We start from the raw sequence: 16,569 nt of genomic DNA, 5'->3' as shown, positions 1-16,569 counted from the left end.
CAGAGGCAGGGGTGGCTGTGCAGGTGTGTGTATGTATGTGTGCGCAGGGGGATCGCGCTGCCGGCTGCCGTCTCTGGCAGCAGGAGGAAGAGAAGCCCGTTAGGAGAGCGCCCTGCCTCTCTGTCAGTTTCGCCACCCGGCGCGGGGAGGCGGCCCGGCCCGGCCCGGCTCGGCCCGGAGCGACGCGGAGCGGCACGGCCCCGCCAGCGGGGTTGGGATGCGCGGCTGCCTTTGCCTGCGGGCTGCTGCCGGCCAGGCGGCGGCGGAGCCCTCGGCATCCCCGCCGTGTCGCTCCGCGCCGCGCCGCTCCGCGCCGTACCAAAGGCTCTTCGCGGGCAGGGTCGGACGCTGCTTTCAGCGTAGCTTTTCTGAGATTTTTGAAAGGGGGAGGGGGCGGTTGTTTTGCGGGACAGGCATCTATGTTTTTTTTAAACCGAAGACTGAGGTGTTTAAAAAAAAAAAAAACATAAACAAAAAAACCCCAGACGAACAAAAAAAAAAAAGAAAAATGAAAGAGAAAAAGAAAAAAAGAGCTTATAGACAGCAAGAATGCAGTTGCAGTTCGGTTCCTGTTCTAACTGCTTGTGCCAGAATCAAGTGCATCCCTTCCCATCACGGCGGCTAATGGCAGACGCGTCCCTGCTTCCCTCTCTTGCTTTACATGAAATTTCCTGCAAAAATGCTAATAAACTTCCCCTCATTCGATGCCAACTTACAGCGGTTCCCCTCCACTTCCCCCCTCCTGCATCTTCTTTCCCCCCCCCAGCCTCCCCAGCAGCGGCAGCAGAAAATGCACGGGTTGGTATTTCTTTTGTTACCTGCGAGCCGGGCGGCCGGGGGTCTCTCATCGGCTGCTTAGGGCACTGGGTCCAACCGAGAGAGGAGGCACATCAGTCGGGTTCAGCCTGTTTCACCTCAGCGCCGTCCCGAGGAGGCTTTAGCCACCATTCAATAACACACCCTCCTCCTCCTCTTCCTCCTTAGGTACCAAGGCAGAGATCGCAAACATAACACCCCCCTCCCCACCAAAAAAAAAAAAAAAAAGCCCAACCAAAAGACAACTTGCCAGGCTGAAGATGGTGGATTTACATTAAGCCAGACACAGGCAGGTTCACTCAGGAAGTCTGACCATCCCGTTTTCTGACAGTTGCATTTCCTCGGCTCCATTCCGTCCTCCTCTTTTTTTTCTTTTTTTTTTTTTCAATTTTCTTTTTTATTAGCCTTGTTCCGTTTTTAATCAAGGATTATGTAGTTGGCAGGAGGAGAGCAAGACTGGAAAGAGAGGGCTCGGGTGCTTTTGGGGTGGTTGCTGAGAGGTTTTTTTTTTTATGGTGTATTTTTTTTTTTTCCCAATTGTGTTTCCCCTGGATTTGCAGTGGCTCGATCCTTAGGAGCGGTGGTGGAGTGTTTAAAAAGATCATATGTAGCATTATATTTTTAGTTTGGTGGTGGATGGATGGAAGAGGTAGCGAGAAGCCTTTGCAGCCCTGGCTGTTGTTGGTTAGATTGAGGCAGAGACTTGGCTGCGATTGGGACGCGACTGTGACATGGGCATCGATCGCTTCCATTGAGAGCAATGCAAAAACACAGCCTGGGTATGTAACACTCTCAGTGCCATCAACACTTGTTTTACTTTATATTTACTGGCAAAACTGACAGAACGATCCGGAGTGCTTTTCTTTGAAATAAGGAATACAAACATTTGGACGGGAAGGTGCACAAAGAAGATTGTGGAAATAAACGGGGGGTTGAAGGTTGGGGTGTGTGTGGGGGGGAAGATCCTTAACCATCATTGCTCCACTTCCTATTCAGCTGACTGTATTTAAGGAGTTTCTGTCTTTTCTCGACTAGGGGATCCTACTAAACTGGTTGAAATGAAAAAAATCAGACAATCAACCTTGAGGGAATATCTGCTAGTTTTCAGGGTTTGTGGTTTCAGCCGGTAGGAAGGCACACAAAATAAAAGATGGGTAGCCAGCTGTTTTAACCTCTTGCACCTGGCTCCAGAGCTGGAGCTCACTAGGATTATTCAGTTATTCGTGCTATCTGTGCTTGAATATTTATACTGTACGATCTAGAGATCCACACAGTGCGTTGTAGCATCTCTTTATCCTTTAGTCTTGGGGTTTTTGGACTTCGTCAAAATAAACATGTATTCAATAGTTTTCATTTTTATGATAATGAACATAGAGGGTCAATGAAATATAGAGGGAAAAGTCGTAAATCTGCAAAAGTGAAATCTACCCAAGGAACAAAGAAAGGTCAGGTAAACCATCTGTGTAAGTCACAGTAATAGTACCTGCTGTTTGGTTTATGCAGTGATACTGCTTTATTATTCTCTAAAATGAAACTTAACTGCTAGATCAAGTTAAAACTAAAGGAAAGCTGCGGGGATGATAAATGGCATTGCATACATCGTTCAGAATAGGGAGACGGTTTTGTTCCTCTATTTTTGAATAGTTTAGGTTTATTTGTGAGGATGGTACACCAGCAAAGATCATATAAAGGGGGCCGAGAAAAATCACTGTTTAATATTGCAGAATTTACTGCTTCCATTCTGACCATGAGCCTAAATTTACACAATGAAATTTGATTATCTTTAATAACAATATTAGATCCTGCACTGGATGGATGAGAATTGAGGTGGTTTTGTTGATTGCAAGGGTTTAATGTTGCATTTCAGAATCTGATGTGGTTTAGCCTCCCTTCCATTAACTGGAAAACCCCTGAGGTTTTACAATTATTTCTTAAAGATAATACATTTAAGATTGCATTGGTAGGCTGAAGAAAAGTCATAAAGGCAAGAAGGGAAGCCCTTAATAACTCTTGAGATTCAGACATGTTCAGCAGTTAGATTGGCTCTGACTTCACCAAGGGTCGACAATGTGTCATTTCCATGAAGCCAAATTGCCCTCTGCCTATATGATATTAATGTGCAAATCAATATTTCAGGGATTAAATTTCCCTTCTTCATTTTTTATGGTTTCTACCTCAATAAGTCTCAAGTCTATTAGAAGAGGCTGGATGATTTAAAATCTTTCACTGCAGAATGGCTTGTCGTAGCCTTGTTTCACAGACCGTTTTTGGATTTTCGTTATAAAAGACTAAAGGCATTCCAAAGAAGTTGGTAGTCAATATAGGGACATGCTCACTGTTGTAAAGCCCTTGTTCGATTAAGAGCTAAAAAGGTATTGAAAATATAATATATATGTTTATATAATATATATACATTCTACTGCTTTAAAAATATTGTGTTAATCACCTATTGATTTATTTCAAAATCAATTGAAGCTCCTTTCTTTTTAGTGATTTGTTCAGCATTCTTCAGCCTTGTTGTTAATTTTCTTAAACAGCATGCATGAATTAATCTGCTGGTAGAAAGTGTTTTGGATATTCTTTGAAGATATTTAAAACCAGGCGTTTTTACCTATTTGAGCTAAGTGGCGTGAACAGTTTAGTATTGTGGGGAGAGCCAGGGTAGTTTTCTGCACTTTGGATTCAGCATTGTTTTAATGAAGCTAAGGGGCGTTTTGTAAATATTTTATGATTTCTGCTCAGATGCTTATCAGCAATGTTTATTAAGAGTTTCCATTGAATATTCAGGATCAGTTAAAAATTAAAATCGAGCTATCTGATCTGGAAGGAAACAATACATGACAGAAAATTTAGGTCAAAATACGAGGTTGTGACTTTATCACATAATCTTGGGAAGGCCCTACTGTCTATCATTTAGTGTTGTTTTATAGTCTTAGACCATCTGGACCAAGTTCCGCACAGCTGCATGAATTTCATATGTGATAGAACATTTTTTCCATTCAGTGTGAAATGTTCCTTCCTAAAAACATACACCAGACTCGCTTAATTTAGTCTGCTAAAAGAAATGCACATGAAAAAGGACAAAAGGCTCTTTAATCTCTGCAAGCTGTTTGTTTTTCTTCAAGATTCCTGTCTGTTTGGGTTTGAAAAGTCATGTTTATTGAGCAGATGATTCTGAGGTGTGACATTAAAATAATATATGATTTTTGTGCTGGTTTCTGCTCTCCTAGTTAATTTGCAGAACTACTTTTTATGCCTGTCAAAACACAGAGTTAATCTATTCTTATTTACAATTAATCTCAATAAAATTAATCTTAACTATGCCTTAGTCAGTAGCTTAAAATATCTAATTATATTCAATTAACTGCTGTCATAGTAATTAACACTGCTTAATTGCCTCTGCATATATTTATGTAAAGCTCATTAGTTACTGCTTGCTCTTTTTTCCTTTTCTCATTCCCATTTTTGCATCTCTGAGAGCACTGACATAAAACTCAGTCTAGTTTTTGACTATTCGGGTCTCGAAGAACCTGTGACAATGACAATATATGTGTTTGTAACCTGTTATGTGGGTAAATATTTGTATTTTCATATGCAAAAAGGGCATCAGATCTGGGTCTCTAAAGAACTTCCAGTCGAGCCTCCCTCCATTCTCCTACCCCAACACATACAAAAATGTTTTCTTGCCTTGTTGATAGAAATATGAGAAGCCAGGTTAAGCTTTGTGTTTATAAATGAAGAGCTTTTCTGCATCTGCCTTGGGGCTGTACCCAGAAGGCAGAGCTTTGCTGCTCCAAATTCAGTCAAAGGGTTAAAGACTTGGCCAAGGTTCAAACTGAGAAGCGCCCAGGGAAAGTGCATGTGAATATGTACAAGTTTCATGTAATTAGTGCTTAATTATATTAACATATGCAAATTGTCAACTTAGGAGCTTGTTGAGCTGGCAAAGATCAGCCAGGCACAATTGCTGTATTGTTCTGAAACAATAATGGATTTCAAGTTGGATTGTGAAAACACATAACTAGCTATCTAATTTAACTCATACCATGGTGAAATTTCATTAGTCTCCATGGAGACTGGTTTAATTGTGCTGACTAATGTTCTGGGCTGCAGAATGTCCTAAAAAGAAAGCGTTGTTTGCCTAATCCACCTTACAATGACACTTGTTTGTACATGTTTCCCTTGTGTGAGAATTTGCATATGCAAATAAATAGTTTCTCTGCCCCATTTGTCATGGCTGTTCATTACCCATGAAGAGGACATTGTTACTAGGCTGTTACTGAGTCTCCCAAGACAGGATAGTGTCAACCAGTCCAGCCACATTCTTTCATAATTTGTTTCTGATTAATAGACCAGAGTGAGGCTCATTCTATTCAGGCCTCTGCAAAGGGAAGGTCAGTTCTGTCACTGAAAAGAGTTTCCGCAGCAACTGAAGTTTTTTCTCTCCCTCCCCTTCCCCCCTCTTGCTTTGGCTAAAATAATCATATTTAAAATAATGTATTCTTGCTCTAAGGAATACCTCCACTAATAATCTCTAGTTTCCTAAAGCAAAAGATAGGAAAATAAAGGAGATTCTGGTATTGGAATATTAATCCTGTTTTTGACAGAAAGGTAAACTGATATAATTGCTTTTCAGTTGAAGGAATGGGGGTTTATACAAGTGTGAAAGCATCGGAAAAGGATTAGCATTTTTTTGCATAATGAAAAGCTCTGTTGAATAGGGCACTGAATGGTTGACTGAATGACTGAGATGAAAGGAAGATGAAAATGCAGGCTCCTCTTTCTTTATGCCTATGTTCAGCTCTCCCTAAAGTTATGTTTGTCCAAGGTTTGAGAAAACAAGCAGAAGCTCAGATTTCAGCAACTTGCTAAGATGCCCCGAGTTTCCATCATCATGTGAAGTAATATGTATGAGAGTAGTGCAGTGAAAGGATGAGAAACACAGGTTTGTATGGAGCGGAGCTCCAAGAACATGACAGGCAAACCAAATATTGACTATTGGGTATCGAGGATTCCCAGCACTTTGCCTGGGGGAAAGAGAGAGGGAGGAGGGGGGCCAGCAGGGAGGGAAGAAGCTATTTTAAAAGTTGCCAATGGAAATTATACATCAATGCATAATAATGTAATAAAGTTTGGTATTCAAGGAAGTGGGGTTTAGTCAATATCTGTTTTAATTATTAAACTATTTCTCTTTTGGAAAAAGTTATGAATTCCGACTCACTGCTACATGTTTAAGTGATACAGAAACCTTGTTGGGGAAAAAGTTACTCTCTTCATTGAGCTTTGAAAATAGAGAAAGCTTACCAAAATAGAAATTGCTACATACACACAAGGAGCGGGTTTTTTGTCATGACTGCATCAGTGTCCTCAGCTTGCTTCAAACATTCAGATTCTGGTAGATTCAGGTGGCAAGAAGGGCCCCGGCCTCCTCCTGCAATCAGTGCTCACCCCTACTGATTCCAACCGGAGCAGGATCAGGCCCCCAGCCAGGGCTGCAACTGGTTAGCTGTTGACAATGTGATCAGTGCTTCTAATTATGTTCTCTCAACAGTAATTAGGGCAGTTAAAATACCATAAGTGTTGAGCCACTTTTGAAAGTGCTTCTTTTGTACGTATGTAAATCAAATGCAGTGTGAATAATTATTTGTATGGATGCATATTAAATAGGCTTTCTGTTTTTTTCAGGTCAACGTAATTACTGATTTAGAGCTACTGTGGAAAACTGTGGGTAGTTAGACTAAATATTAACATGTTTGAGAGATGTTTGGTTTTTTTTTTTTTTTAGTTTGCAGAACATTTGTTTGAAAAGGTTTGTTGGTTCAGTACCGGGCTTGATCTGATAATATTTAAACAGTTAGAGATGCCTCTAAGAAATTAGGATTATTTATGGATAAATGAAGTAACACTGTAAATGCAAAAAGTGCTTGGTAAGAATAAAGTCACAAAACCTCTCTATTTAAAGATGAAGTTAAAAACTTTTTGTGGGATTTGAGACTGTTTTATCACTAACTTTATGAAATTCTTTTAAACTTATTTTAAAGGAACCTGCTTAGGGGTTATTGTTCCATTCTGGGAACAGCTTATTTGTGTATTTCCATAAGAAGAATGTGTTAATTTAAAAAATAAATTCATTTATATTTTAAAATATTGTTAACCAAGCACCATGTGTTGTCTCTGGCAAAGTTCCAGCCACTGTGGAACTGGATAACACATGGGTTAATAATAACTTATGTGATGTCTGCATTCTTACTGAATGGGCAGAAACCCAGCACACTGAGATACTGGGATTCAAGATTTTACAGAATAAGATGTAATGCAGAATGTGTTTATGTGAACAGATGCACAGACAGAAGAAACTAAAAGACACATACAGGTTGCTTTTATCTAGCAGGTAAAACAAACCTAGTAGGTTCTGTTTGGTTGTTTTTGAGATTCGTTGTTGTTTTTGAAAGGGGTAATAAACCCATTTATTGATAGCCAGATTCAGAAGACCTGTAGAGATAAACTTGTTTTGCATAAATAAGAGCAGCAGATTTAGTCTTTAATACTCTATTCCTTTTTTTAATTGTCACTCTATAGCACTCTTATACCAGAATTTTCATTATTACTGCAGCTTTTGCTGAGTTCCAAACTAAGCCAGAAAAGTTTGTACCAGATTGGATGGCAGGCTTGTTGAGGAATTACTTTTTCTGCTCAAATAAAATATTCTGAGGAATGGTTTAGCTAAATAATGTGATTTATATAATTACATATTCTATGATCAAAATAATATTATCAAAATAATATCAGAATTACATGATCAGAATTATATGATCAAAATAAAAGTTTGTCATATTAAGAAGCTCTTCTGTAAGACCACATTACTCAGAATCAGCTTTCTATTAAAAAAATTAGATATTAATTTGTCCAAATTATGTTTTGTTTGCTTTTGGTAGTCTTGGTAACAATTTTAAAGCCCAGAAATTTGGATCTCTTTACAGACAAAATTAGCAGACTTTTAGCACTCACAATTATCTGATAGGCTGTACCATCTCCAAAGAAAGTGTTATGGTCCTCCAGGTCAAGGCTTTATGTACATGATAGACCACGGTGCCTCTGAAAACAAACATTTACCATATAAGCTGCAGTGGTGTCTGCAGAACAAGTGATGCATACACTAGACATACATGTAAAATGGTATTTAAATAGACAAACATTTTGCTTCTGAAACAAAGACATCCTTATGAAATGCCTGTGTTGATGTGATGCTAAGACACGTAAACTCAAAAGAACCAAATTCTTCTAATTCACTCCCCGAACTAAATTAACAATAACTTCTCTGAAATTAGAGAAGTAATATGGGTGTAAAACTGGTAAGACATAAATTTTTTATATTAGTGGAAAAAGAGTCAGGCCTTTAGTTACCAATTGACAATAATCTGATAAAATAAAAATTAAAATGTTTCATCTCCTCTTTTCATACTACCGTTTCCATTTTTAAGGATTATGTGCTTAGTGCAGAAGGTGCTGTGAGAGTCTGTAAGAAAGAGGTTTTCCAGAGAAGCTGATGAAGGTCAGTTCTGTCCCTTATACCAGATAATAGCAGAGCTGAGGGGCTGAGAGCAGTGGCTGCTAACGGCTTGCTCTTCCCTATTTTGATGCCGAGGTTGCCTTATAAATTCACCTAATCTGACATGACAAGGCACCTGTCACTGGTAGTGCTCCAGCGTTTGGGGCACTGATGGAAACCTGGAGTAATCCCAGTTATTTCCACACTTGTTCCAGAAGATGGTAGTGTAACAAGTCGGAATAATCTCTTTTTGAAGAATAACGAAAACATAACTTCCTTCTCTCCCTTCAGTTGTTGAGAAGGATCCTTTGATTTTTGGTATTCTGAAGGCCAGAGCTTTTGTAAGAAGAGAGGGGGGGGGGAAGAATCCTTGGATTTGCCAAGTGTTGCATGATGGTTTCAAATGCAGGTGGTTTTCCTGTATGAGAAACCATGGCTGTCCCTCCACCTTCAAGTAAAAGTTTCTCCCTGTTTAATACCTAACACTTCACATGCCTTCCCCATGCCAGAAAATAAGATTCTGAGTGAAAAGAAGCTCCTTAGGGGACTCATTCCTATGGGCTTCACTCTGGTCCTTTTATATTTCTTATATTGAAATATGGTTATTGATTTTGTTTACAGCACTGAGGATTTAAATTAAAGAAAATGTAACATTTCTAAAATAAATTATTCCACTATATGGCAAATGTCACCCCTTAATCCCTCAGTTTCTCTGAGTTTTATGAACAGCTCACCAAAAAAGTCAGTTGATTTGCCATTGCAGTGCAGCCATTTCTGGGGCGGGAAGTGTCACCCCATGCACAAACCACCATGAGCCACCCTACTGCAGCACAGCTGTCTGGTAAGGGACTTTTTATCCAGTAGGACCAACTGATGGCTGTAGGGAGACAAAATGTGATTTCTCACTCCAGCGAAAAGCACCACTGTAGTTTTAATCTCAAGTGATCTGTTGATCGGTGATTTCCTCAGCGCTGCTGTAGTTCCCAATTTTGACCAAGGGCCTTGTCCAAAGTGCAGCACTTCCCTATTGATTTCCCTGGGTTTGGATCAGGCCCTTTCAAAGAACAGTGCCACCGGCTGAGGCATCCGCCGCAGTTTAGCCAGCTGCAGGTCAGCACTGCCGGGCAGCTGGCCGCAGCCGCTGGCCCCAGCCATCAGCCCCAGCCCTGGCCATCAGCCCCGGCCTCGACCATCAGCCCCGACCCCGGCCATCAGCCCCGGCCCCGGCCGTCAGCCCAGGCCCTGGCCCCGGCCTCGGCCTCAGCCTGGCCTTGCGGTGGGGCCACAACTTTTTTTTTTTTTCCCTCCGAGTGGGTGGAAAAGCAACAAGAGACAATGGAGTAAAAAAATGTTAGTGTTTAAATAGAACAGAAACTGGGAGCCTGACAATAACTCAGCTACTACAGAGTCAATTCAGCCATCTGGAGGTTGTGACACATCCAAAAAGGGGTGGTGCTGGGGGGGAGACACCTTAGAAATGAAGGATTTCATTGCATGTTGAAATGTATTCTCCACGCAGGCTGCTGCTTTAATGTTGAACAGCGTAAGCCTCTGAGTGGTTTTGTGCATCAAAGACGTACGTACTGAAACACCTAGTGTCTTGCCACAATTGGATGTTAATATTAACGAAGCAGAGTTCTTTGGCCCAGCACTGAGTTGATATCAGTTTGTTTTCCAATGTTATCATTATCTAAAAATAGATTTCGAGGCTGTTTGAATTTTTTAAATACATACAATGGCAGTGATTTATAAACATTCCTGGTTTCAGCTGTAGCTGCACAGAAGGGCTGAATCTGCTCTCAGCATATTTTTTACATGATTTTAATAATTGGAGGCAAATATATTAGAAATCTTTTAGGTTCATTTAAAAATCTATGCAATTTAAACAAACTCTGAATTGTGTAATGGTTTGTCTGGGAATTACTTAGGCTGCACAGCGTAATAATTTTTTATTAGCTGTCATTTGTTTACTAGGAAGAAAATAGTGATTTTTATGTTGTGTGTTTCATGAAAACTTGGCACTGAAATGGGACAGTGCCTGAACATGAATTTCTAAAAAGGGGGGACAGTAGTTGCCCTAGAGGTGAAGACTTGAGAAAAATTGGGGTAGGTCATTTCTTTCCTGAAATGAAGCAGGGTACAGATTAGGAGCCATTAAGGTTTGCCAGGAGTTGCTGGTCATAGAAGCCTGTTTAAGTGCTCACTGTCAACAAGGAAATCATGGGCAGCACTTAAAGTGGCTCACCTCTGATTTATTCATAAACCTCACACGAGCACTTGGCTTTGTTCTTGCTCTGGTAAGGGGGAACTGATGCCAATAAGAACAGGAATAAAGAGCTTCTTGCATGGTCCAGAAGTGAATAGCACTTTATCTCAAAGCATGACCTCCATTCCCAAGATCTGTTGTGTTACAGTTGACTCCGCTAGATGTGTATTCTCAGATGAATTGCTAGAAGAGGTTACAACAAATATATACTTTGTAAACCCTCTAGATGTAACAAGAACTGTGTAACTGGAACTTAGGTTCTAACTTGACAGAAAGGTTGTGGTATTCATAGTGAACTGAGAGATTTCCGTTTCAGACAGTGCTTTATGCTTGTGTTTTTAATGTGAGTCAGAAAACAGTATGATTATGTGGCTGCGATTCAAGCGAAAATTTTATATTCTTTAAGGGATTAATTTGAGAAACGTATTTTGATAAAAGCAGATGCAGTAATGCGAAGTAATTCAGAGACCGAAAAAAAAAAAAAGGGAAAGAAAAAAAGTTGACTTTGTTTTTAGTCATATTTGATCACTGTTGCTTTATTTTTGTTTCTCTAAAAAAGGCAAAGTAGTGCTAGGAGTCTGCGATGGGGGAAGGGACCTTTCGAAGACGGTCAGCTGCCATGTTTGCACTGGGGCAGAGGTTGAGTACAGTTACTTAAATCCCCAGAGAAACATTTAGTTAACGCTGGTCTCTTTCTGATCCTGTCTGAGTCTGGTTTTCTTTTCTGCTTTTTAATGAAGTTTGTTTGTTTCTATGTTTAGGATATGTTTTTAAACTGACTTGCATTTTCACAACAGATTTGACCAAGAGAGTCGTAATGGAAGACAGTGATGAGAGTTAATGATACGTCTTTGATAAAGCAGTCCTCGTGTGCAATCTGATCACAGCCATCAGCTCATTTGTCATGGCTGAAGTGAAAATGTCAGGACCAATGAGTGTATCAGTGCTGAAGGGGGCGAAAGGGCTTTTGGAGACACTTTTGTGCTGGGAGTGGGCCATAGCTTAGATGCAGCTCTAGGGAAATACTGGGATTAGCCAACTCTGTGCACAAATCCCTAGCATAACAGAATTAGTTGAGAAAATGAGGTTTGTTAGGGAAAAAAAAAATCTGTAGAACTTCTCTAGGCTGCAGCCCAGGAACTATGCAAAACAGTAAGGCATTTATTAAAATAATTTTAGCAATGTGGACGTACACACATTCCAACAAAAATCACAATTGGTAGCCAACATTATAACAAACCCCATCTTAATGCATTTTGCATATGTACATGGGTTTGCTTCTAGAAAAAAAGTGTATTTAAAATAAACGTGGTCTTCAAAATCTTAAAATAAGGTTTTCTGAATTTGACACAGTGGAAATTAATACAATATATTTAAATCTGAACTGATGTTGATGATCTTTTTGCATGGGTTAGTTCAAATAAAAGCAGTCTTCCTGCTGCAGACACTTCTTTACTCAGGAGGCGTAATCCATACTGTAGGACCATACTGATCACCAAACTGGGACTACGGTGTGACTAGGCTCTTTTCTCTTTGACTGGTCTGTACAAGGTGCTTCTGAAGAATATCACAATAGGCAGATGTGGGATGACCTATTGTATATGCCTGCCTTGCCATGATTGCAAATGCTATTTTTTTTTAGATCTCTGAAGAGCAAGGTTTTGTATCCCTTATTTTTCTGTGTATGTGTGTGTTCACATTCATTACAATAACTCTGGATACTTTTGGCAGCCAGTTTTCATTCTCTTTTTTAACCTTTGTAAATTCATGATCTCAATGGTATCCTGCAGCAATGAGTCCTACTACCTAACTCCTTTGCCCCTTTCATCATTGGATTTAAATTTGTCACAGCTTAACTTTCTTGGAAAACTGCTACTGGTCTTTTTGTAAGCCTTGTCTTGCTTCCTGTTACACACCTAGGAAAAGTGGAGTGCTTTTACCACTCCATTGTCCATAAAAAAGCTGCAGAAATCTTGATTTCTTTGAGGTGGGGATCCTACTTGCCAGAGCTATTCAGCTGCTGTAGAACTGTGTAGGTGCTTAACCAGGTAATCCCACTACCTTCACTATGCCAGCCCAAAAGGAGTGAGCAGGAGTGAGTTATTCCATCTCCAGTGCGTGGAACGGTTAGTGAGGAATTGTCTGAGTAACAGACATCTGTATATAATTGTCTGTCTCACTACACCAGTTAGTAATGGCTATTTGCCTGCAGAAGGGACCTGTTCTGCTGTGCTTCCTGTGTTTGATATTGCAGAACTGGGGGTGTTTTGACTTAACAGATCCATGCTGAGGGGCTTCAGCCGACTGCCAGTGCTGGGCTGAGAGCAGTTTTTCTTTTTGTCTGGTGTTGCTGTTAGAGGTACCGCTTCAGGTTTATCATCTTTCCTTTGGGTTTAATGGAAGGTTGAGAGGAAAATTAAATTTGGTACCGGCTCCGTTGTGTTGCTGATCCGGTAGCTGCCACCACTACGCAAGGCCCTGAAAACAGAACGGAGCACGGTGGAGGACGGCACTGGCCCTCACTGTGTGCTGGGTTACTGGTGTGTCTGTGTCACTGCCAGGCATTGCACAGTGTTTGTCCATGGTGGGAAGCTCTGGCTTCCCTTTTTCTTTCCCAAAACTCGGGCGTAAGTTGGGAGCAGGCAGAAGGAGAATGTCTGCCGATGGGAGGGGGTGGAGAGCCAGGGGTGTGTGGCAGAGCCTTAGGCCGTGGCTCAGACCCCAGGTGATCGCCTCCGGGAATCCCGGGCTCCCTCAGAGCGGGCTCACAGCTACTGTTTGGAACTGCCTTTTGTGGTCACGGGCTTCAGGCCCGTCATCCTTCTGGGCCTTCTTGTGCATGGCCACAGGGACTAAAGATACCAGGTAAACTCGAGTCTGGCATAGAAATGTGTAACAAAGCTGCTGCCACTAGCCTTTAAACCCCAAACACTTCTCTGTTTATGCATGTCAGCATGAGTGGCAGCAGCACAGTCATTTATTTAATCTAAATAGTACTTATCTTTTTTAAGAGTTGTCTGCAGATTTCTTCCATTTCATGTACAGTGAATCGTCCTCTTTCAGATAATGTGCTTGTACAACCTTTTTTTTTAAATTCTATTGATTTACAGTATTGAAGTGAAATATCTGATACCTGTTTCCTGCACTTTGATTGTACATAGTCAAAGAAGCTGATGAGATTCTTCCCTCCCTTCCACAAGCCCTTTAGCTGTTTTAAATGTATAATTATCATTGCATGTCATTTGATAGCTGCACTAATTGCTGCCAACCATTGTCTGTTTGCACTTAATGCTGAAACCTGATCAACATCCTGCTTTGGTTGATGTTTGGTGGTAAACTTTAATTAACTCTTATTGCATTGAAGAAGAGCTCAGTCTCTGTGCTAACTAATCATTTACCTTCATTATGTCCTGACAGCTCCACTTGTTCCTGGTACTAATAGATACACCAGTCAGTAAATAAACCTGCAAACCTGCATGCCTTGAAGTTGTTCCACATTGATATTGTGTTGCTTAAAGTATAATGGGGTAGAGATAATTATTTCAGTTAGTTTTGTACCTCCTGCTTTTCCAGACACCAATCTCAAGTTGCCTTTTTCATGTCAGACAATATCATTTTAATAGTAACTGTAGATTTAAGATAGCATTATTCCTTCAGCAAGGTTCCTATATACATGCATCTTTTGAATCAATACAATTAAGCTTGTCTCCTGTTGGAATTCTTGTAATTATTTTTCCTGAAATACTTTTCCTGTAATGATATTGAAGTTAAAGTAATCAGGTTACTGGCAGATCATGTAAAATTCAACTCAAAATTGCTGGCTGCTTGATTTTAATTTGTCTGACATCAAGTTTGTTTGAAAAGGGATAATATGTGGTTAAACCAAGGAGCTTATAATTATGGTTGACATTTGTTTGTTTATAATGAAATCTAATTAAAGTTCATACATTTTAAAACACAGAAGTTAATTACTGAATTGCTCACTTCACTTATGCACAGCAGTCAAATTAACTTGCAGAGCAAAAAAAAATGGCAAAAGACTACGCATAATAAAAACAAAATGCCTAGCTGATCTTGGCAATACAAAACAAATTTGCCATGATAATATTCTAGAAAAAACAAATGCTTTATTAATAACCAAACTGTTTAAAAAATGTCCTGTATTTTCACCGATCAGGCTGATTTTAATACAGAGTAATATTTACATGTTTCACATGATTTACGATACCCATAGCTTTTTTTTTTTTTTTCAGATGCATAATTGGAAGAGTCTTGCACTCTTGTAAATGTGCTCAAAAGCACGATTCTTTATTTTTTGTTTTCATCAAAACTCTTTCTGAAGTAATCTGGAGTGTAGTATCTCCCCAGGAACTGGAATGTTTCTTGACTACCTGCCTTGTGATAACTTTTAGAAAGACGATTGCAACATTTTTAGCATACAGGTACATTAGTATTAGGCAAACAAAAAAGTACTGTAACATTTATTTATTTCAGAGTTGCTTTTGAGACAACAGAGAGGTTAGGTGAATATTACAGAGCCATTTTGACTCTCTAGTCATTCTTTGCTAGATTTGCAATTCAGTCTTACCTTCTGAATGTGCTGACAAACAATACATTCAGACATTAGTAAAATCACGAAGTTCCTAATAATTCACACTTTATAAGACTATACTACTATATTTACACCATTATTTTTAGTATACTTTTGTTAATGTTACACGTTTGTTAAATCAGGCTTGAGTTTAATGAAGAAAAAGCGACATTTCTGTAATTTTTTTTTTAAAAGCTATAAATGCAAATGATCTCTTTCACAGTGTTTGAGAACAGGTGACAGAACCAGGCAGTGTGATTTTTAGTGAAGACAATTAGGATTAATTTTCTAGCTGCTTCTATTTAATTTAGTTCCATGTGAGTTTAAAACGTCTAAGGTAAACTAACTTCGGTCAGAGTTAAAGAGATTAAATGGTGAAAGATTTACAGATTGGGAGTATCGACATATGAATAAACACAGTAAATATGATTTATTAATTCCTAAAATGATTGAGGCAGCAAATTTCTTAAAAGGAAAAAGGAGTATGGATTCAATGGCTAAGCTTTATATTTAGCAGGCTTATTAACTTGAACTTCCAAATTTAATAGGGATTTTGGGGGTGAAAAGGGGAAGCATGGGGGCTCTTTTCATTAATGGCATGCTTGTAAAATTGAGCGTAATTTACATAACCTTTCATAGTGTATATTGTGTGTGTTATACTAGAGGATCTGATTGATTTGTAGATTAATATTTATTTAGTAAAAGAAAATCAAAGGGATTAAGCAGTCATCATTTTAACTTTAATCCTACTTTGCATAGATGAGACAAAGGGAGGTGATTAATGCTCTAATGTTCACTGGGTCACTATCATTCAGATGCACTTTTCTCAAAAAAGAAAGAAAGGGGAAAAGTTGGTGCCTCCTCCTAGTATTGGCAAACAAGAGTTTGCTAGCAATACTTTAACTGATTAGGCCATTCTTCATCACTAATGAAGTAATCACTACAGAACCTCAGTGTCAGGTGGAGTAGCAGAAATATGGTATGAAAGCAAGAATTAGAAGAATAATTACAGTTCATGTTCTCATCTCACACCAATGTGAGCTTTTAATGTTCAGTCAGAACAAATACGTGCAAACTAGGGTGGCTGGGGAAAAAAGAAGCCAAATTTGTTTGCAGAGGTAGCAAATAGGCCTTTCTTGCATAATTATTACAACATTTTCCTAAAACAACAAACAACAACAACAAAAGAAACATATTGCACAGTAGCTCTGTCAAGCTGAGATTGCTGATCTTGCTTTTAAAAGGAGAACAGCTGCAGTGGTTTCATTAAAGCTGTGGAAAGAAGACAGGAGAGTAATGCAACAGTTCTTCACCCATTACAATTAAATTAAAAATTCCAAAGCCTAT

At 39.4% G+C, this 16,569-nt stretch overlaps 1 protein-coding gene and 1 long non-coding RNA gene across 6 annotated transcripts in view; one reads left to right on the top strand and one right to left on the bottom strand.

Moving 5' to 3' along the window:
* The window catches only part of LOC139827146 (uncharacterized), a 28,677-nt gene extending 27,123 nt beyond the window's left edge, over positions 1-1,554 (bottom strand). Inside the window, exon 1 of the long non-coding RNA XR_011737394.1 lies at positions 819-1,554. This is a non-coding gene — a long non-coding RNA (uncharacterized lncRNA). The remainder of the gene's footprint in view (positions 1-818) is intronic.
* ZFHX4 (zinc finger homeobox 4) overlaps positions 1-16,569 on the top strand; it is a 156,837-nt gene that overhangs the window by 6,826 nt on the left and 133,442 nt on the right. The window contains exon 2 of one of the 5 annotated variants that reach the window (XM_071803993.1): positions 1,377-1,595. The exons of the other annotated variants lie outside the window; for them this stretch is intronic. The gene's annotated coding sequence lies outside the window, so the exon portion shown is untranslated. The remainder of the gene's footprint in view (positions 1-1,376; positions 1,596-16,569) is intronic. 5 annotated transcript variants of the gene reach the window in all.

The sequence above is a fragment of the Patagioenas fasciata genome, chromosome 2 (assembly GCF_037038585.1).
Source record: "Patagioenas fasciata isolate bPatFas1 chromosome 2, bPatFas1.hap1, whole genome shotgun sequence".
NCBI lineage: Eukaryota > Metazoa > Chordata > Aves > Columbiformes > Columbidae > Patagioenas > Patagioenas fasciata.
This window is presented reverse-complemented; position numbering and strand designations above follow the sequence as displayed.